The sequence below is a fragment of the Tupaia chinensis genome, unplaced genomic scaffold (genome assembly GCF_000334495.1).
Source record: "Tupaia chinensis unplaced genomic scaffold, TupChi_1.0 Scaffold000154_1, whole genome shotgun sequence".
Lineage (NCBI taxonomy): Eukaryota > Metazoa > Chordata > Mammalia > Scandentia > Tupaiidae > Tupaia > Tupaia belangeri.
Genome location: NW_006159625.1, coordinates 3,383,855 through 3,389,884, shown reverse-complemented (window position 1 = coordinate 3,389,884; position 6,030 = coordinate 3,383,855).

Sequence of the window (6,030 nt, the reverse complement as noted above, 5' to 3'; positions counted from 1 at the left end):
TTTCCCTTCATTCTCCTATAGGAATTCTGGGTACGCAGCTCATGTGCCCATAGCACTTTTTCTTTTTTTACTAGAGAAATTTTTGCTATAGGGCATGTGGTACTCACTGGACAGACAGAGAGAGAAAGTGAGAAATCAACCCCCGGGGAGAATGGCCATGCTGCAATCCCTTCTCCTCCACTCTCCTCTTGGGATTTTGGCCATGCACTCACATGTGGCCGGCATGAGTTTCAAGTCACTGGGTCCAGGACTTGAACTGAGGTCAGTCCTTTGGGAGTCTAGTGCCTTAACCACTATGCCACTTACTGCCCTCCCTACCCCCCTGGAGTGTTTTTCAAGGCACCAGGTCTACAAATTAAACTGCAGAATTGGCCATGTGGAATCCAGCTGCATTAACCACCAAGCCACCTGCTGGGTCCAGAGTAAATGGTGTTCATGAGTGCCATTTATCTGCATTTTTAACAAGAATTCTAGGGGACTTTAGTACAAGTTCCATTGGTGTTAGAGAAGGTAACTGTAAGAGAGAGGTCAGGGTTGATAGGTATAGCCCCTTAACACTCCAAAACACATTTAATGAATCATCAAAGAGCTAACAGTTTACCTTCTGGTATTTGTGAAGTGGTTGCTAGGTTCCATAAAATAGTGTTTATAGTTCTTATCAAAAGCCATAGGTACAAAGGACTGTGCAACTGGACAACCCAATTTTCCAATCCAAACCAATTTTCCTCATTGGAAAACCATTGAGGAAAAGGAGAATTCCATCTTAACAATTGGACAGTGTTTCCAAGTTCAAGGGTATGTTTCTTTTGGAATTTAATCATTACGATCACATGAAATAACTGGCTTGCTTCTTTATAATGAATGGAAAACATTTGCTCATATAAGAGACTGCAAAAAGTTCATGGATACATATTACGAAAAAACACGTATGGATAAAAAAATTTTTTTAAAGGTTTTTACCAATGGGCATTTGCTAGAGAGAGAGACGGTGAGAGGGAAATTGAGAAATCGTCCCTCAAGGCGGATGACCATGCTGCGATCCTTTCTCTTCTATTCTCCTCTTAGGATTCTGGGCATGCGTACACAACCAGAATGATTTTCAAGCTGCCATGTCTGGGGCTTGAGCTGTGGTCAGTCATGTGGGAATCCAGCACCTTAACTTCCATGCCACTTGCTGGCCCTGGATTTAAACTTTTTTGCACCAAAATAAATTTGTACTTCAAGTCCATTTATCCATGAATTTTTCGAAGTCTCCTCTATTCATTCTCTCCTGAGTTAGAAAAAAAGACTTTATTTCCCATGACACAGCAATTGGTATAAACATAATCATATTTCTTTAGGCTCTCCGTGCTAGTGAGCCCCTCAGGGTTGATGAGGGTGAACCCAGCCTGCACACACAGTGGGATGCATTACAGGAGAGGAGACCTGAGCTTAGAGACCCTGAACTGTTCAGACTGGATGCTACAAAAGCTCACCCAGGAAAATAGTACCATATCAAATTAAAGTAAGATATTCATAATAGTGGAAACCGAATGTAGGTTACTTGAGAACTCTCTGCTAGCTTCATTACTTTTCAGTGAATCTACACTTATTCTAAAATCAACCCTTCTTTTTTGGAAAAATGTATCTGCCCTTTGTTCTATAGGGAGATAATATCTCTACCTTCCAACCCTGTTTGCTAAACAAACATTCTGGAAAAGAGAGCCCAAAACAAAGGCAGAAATGTGTGAAGCCATATTGTCTCCATAACATCCTCCTTCATTTCTCCACTTGGCTTCTAATGAGTTTTCCTATAAATATGTCTCTCCACTGACCACGCTGATTAACCTGACAGAAGCTGGGATCGAATCTGCTCTGTTTGTCACATACAGTATCTTATTAAGGCTACCATCAGCAGGTGGCAAGGTGCTGGACTCCTATGTGACCAACTGTGGTCTGAGTCCCGGACCCAATGACTTGAAACTCATGCCAGGCATGTGTGCGTATATGTGCAAAAATCCTGAGAGGAGAGCGGAGGAGGAGGGATTGTGGTGTGACTGTCCTTCCTGGTGTGATTTCCCACTTTCTGTCTCTTGGTCTCTCTGGTGAGTGTATGTGCTCTAGAGCAAAATATCTCTCAACAAAAACCCCGAACTACCATCAACAGAAATCCAAGTAGCTGTAGGAGGCGTCCTGGGGCACTGACGTCAAACATGCATCCCAGCGTCTCAGCATCATGTTGAGTGAATCCCGTGAAACATCAGGGTTGAACTTAAGAAAAGTCAGGGGAGGGCCAGCAGATGGCGTAGTAGTTAAGGGTGCTGGACTCCCACATGGCCGACCGTGGTTTGAGTCCCAAACCTGGCAGCTTGCTTTCTCACTTTCCCTTTCTCTGTCCCTCTCTGGTCAAATATAAATGAATTAAAAAAAAAAAAAAAGTCAGGGGCTTCCTCCTTCAATTCTGTACTCACCTCTCCACTGGGTGTACAGTATTAAAGTATGCATGGCAGCATGAATCAGCAACTGCACAGACGCCTTTGCCTCGGCCCATAAGGAAGAAGTTTAAAGCAATTCATCATTTACAACACACCTGACAGTAAGCTGAGGCCAACCTGAATGTTTTCCAGGGCCACAATGGTATCGTTGATCACTAAATCAGAGACAATTTTTGGACTGCCTTTTCTTTTTTTCTTTCTTTCTAGTTTTGCCACGGGGTGTGTATGGTGTGTGTGTGCTCACCAGAAAGATAGTGAAAATCATCTCCCCCCTCCAGCACTGAGGGACAGTTAGCCACATCACAATCACCACTCCTCCATCTCCTCTTAGAATTTTAGGTACACAGGCGCACACTCCTGGTGTGTTTTTCTTTTTTCTTTTCCTTTTTTTCTTTGTCAGAGATTTTTGCTAGAGGGTGTGGGTGTTGACTGGAGAGGGAGAGAGAGAGAGGGAGAGAGAGAGAAATCACCCCCCGGGGAGGATAGCTGCACTGCCATCCTTTCTCCTTGGGATTTTGGGCAAGTATGCACACATGCCCAATGTGAGTTTCAAGTCACTGGGTCCAGGGCTTGAACCACGGTTGGCCACGTGGGAATCTAGCACCTTAACCACTATACCACCTGTTGGCCCCCTGGTGTGTTTTTCAAGCCTCTGGGTCTGGGACCCAAACTGCTCAGTTGGCTGTGTGGGATCCAACCTCTTAACAACCACTGGCTGGCCTACACCACCGTTTCCATCAATGACTTCCGTTGTAGCGATAACTGGCTGCTGACCGTGCATAGCCATCGAGTCAGCTATCTCTCTGAGGACTTCTCCAGGTGATCAAATGAAACTTCATTTTGGAGAGAAATTGCCAGTCACCCAAGGGCCATGTGATCTAACAGGGGTTTACACTCGAAGGTCTCTTGTCATCACTGCTGAGGTCCCTGATTCTTACTGGGGACCCAGTAGAGATAATGCCTGGCTTCCATGCAGAAAGTATCTTGAAAAACAAAAGAAAACAAAACAAAGTGTTGTTTATAGCCAGCAGATGGTATGGTAGTTAAGGTGCTGTGAATTACATATACTAGTCTTTTATAAGCAGTAGTTAATTTTATAATTTTACTCAAATTTCATTCCCTTATTTAAAAAACTCCATAGTTCATGATCTTATCTCTTTTACTTTGTGTATTTCTTTTTGAAAAACCATGCTGTGCACATGGGCATGTGTGCCCCCAAATCCTGAGCGAATGGAGGAGAAGGAATTATGGTATGGCCATCCCTCCCAGGGGGTGATTTCTCACTTACCCTCTCTTTCTGTCTCCCTCTGTCTCTCTCCAGCAAGTGCACACATTCTATAGCAAAAATCTAAAAAGAGAAAAAAATGTCTGTAAGTTGGGATCTCCTCGACGGGCTACACCAGTCAGTGGCCTGCCAACACAGCCTCTCGTCCAAGTGTTCGATCTCGGGGTTCTCAGGCCACTTGGAATAATTGCATCCAGCCTTTCTTATGGAGGAACTGTCCAAGACCGAAGTCTTCTGTCTGTTCATGTCACCAAGGAGGTGACCTTTACACACCCCATGGAATGGCTGAGCAATGACTAGAGGCCTGGGCTGGGGAAGGCATCCAGAGGTGTGGGGGAGGTGTGGAGCTGGGCCGGTCCCTGTTGTTTCAGGTGGATTTCTTACAAAGGTCAGGGGAGTGAGAACTGAACTGTGGTCACGGTTCGTCTGGCAGGGAATGGCGAAGCCAGCAAGAGTTAAATTTAAGGTGCTTGTAACAGTTTAGGAGAATCACAGTAAGATGTTTTCCATCCTGTGGAAGACTCCCTGAGATGATTCTAAAAGAGCAAGATGATTAAAATCCCTCCCCCTCCCATACCTGCTTACTTCCCCACGTGCTGTCCCGTCGTCCTTCCTCCACAACCAGGAGATCAGTGTGCTCCATTCCAGTATATAACTTCTCCTTTTTTCTAATCATCCCTACTGGATCCCAGATCTTTCATCTGGAGGAGTCATGCAAGAGGAACAGTGGCATTTTTATAAACTTACAGGAATTGAGCCAGCTGGTGGTATGGTGGTTAAGGTGGCTGGATCTCACATAGCTAACTGTGGTGTGAGTCCTGGACCTGGTAGCTTTAAAAATATGCTGTGGGGACCAGCAGGTGACATGGTGGTAGGGTGCTGGACTCCCACGTGACTGAGTGCTGTTCAAGTCCCGGACCCGGCTGCTTACTTTCTCACTTTCCCTCTCTCTCTCTGGTCAAGTAAAAATAATAATAATTGGGACCAGCAGTTGGTGTAATGGCTACGTCGCTGGACTCCCATGTAGTCAACCGCAGTTCGAGTTCCTGGACCCGTTGGCTAAACTTGCGCCAGGTGCATGTGCGTGCGTGCCCAAGATCCTGAGAGAAGAATGAAGAGAAGGGATTGCAGCATGGCCATCCCCCCAGGGGATGATTTCTCACTTTCTGTCTCTCTCTCTCTCTGTCTTTCTGGTGGGCGCACGTGCCCTGTAGCAAAAAACCTCTCCAAAATACTGCTACTACTAATTAATAAAACAAACTTTTTTAAAATCACTATTCCTAGTGCCTTTAAAATAAGAGAGAGAGAGAAAGAAACATGCTGGGCATGTATGTGTGTCCAAAATCCAAGAAAGAGAAATGAAAGAGTAAGGATTGCAATGGCACTGTCCCCCATAGGAATGCTTTCTTGCGTTCCCTCTCTTTCTCTTTCTCTGTCTCTCTCTGAAGAGCACATGCAGACCCTAGGGGAAAAAAATTTAATTTTAGCATTTTATTATGTCTCAACTTTCGTCCACTGGGTCACTGTAGAGGGACTTGGCCAGTAGGGTTCTCAACCAGGTTGTCATTGCCTTTATGATGTCTGCAGCTGTTGCTCGACTGGGGGGCAGATCTTATGTGTACCCAGAGCAAATATTGGTATTAGTCATTATAAAATGCTTACTGCCAGAATCATGAGACAGTGCTTCTGCCTGGAAGAGAGCCAGTACTAATCATGCCCCCGAGTGGAGTCTTTGAGATGCCATAGCCTGCAACCGTCACCCCAGTTCCTTCTAGTAAGAGGCAGTAGAGCAGAGGGCTATTAATTTCCCAGAGATCACAAAGTTGAGCCTATGATTAATTCCCAAGGATCATACAATTTGGCTTACTGAGAATTCCCAAGGACTTTTCTCAAAATTTTATTCACTGGTCTTTGAGGGCCTCATCCTTTCTCTTCCAGAAAGCTCTCTCATCCCCGTCATCAACACTATTGAGAACTGGGAAGACTCTGAGATTTCATCTTGGCCTTTCACAGTTTCTGGGTGCTGGGATCAGCAGGTGGCTTAATGGTTACATTGCTGGACCCCCACATAGTCAACCATGGTTTGAGTACTGGACCTGGCGGCTTAAAACTCTTGCTGAGTACATGTGCATGTGTGTGCAAGATCCGGAGAGGAGAATGAAGGAGAAGGAATTGTGGTGTGGCCATCTCTCCGGGGGGTGATTTCTCGCTTTCTGTCTCTGCTTCTCTGGCAAGCACATGCACCCTATAGCAAAAATCTCTCTTAAAAAC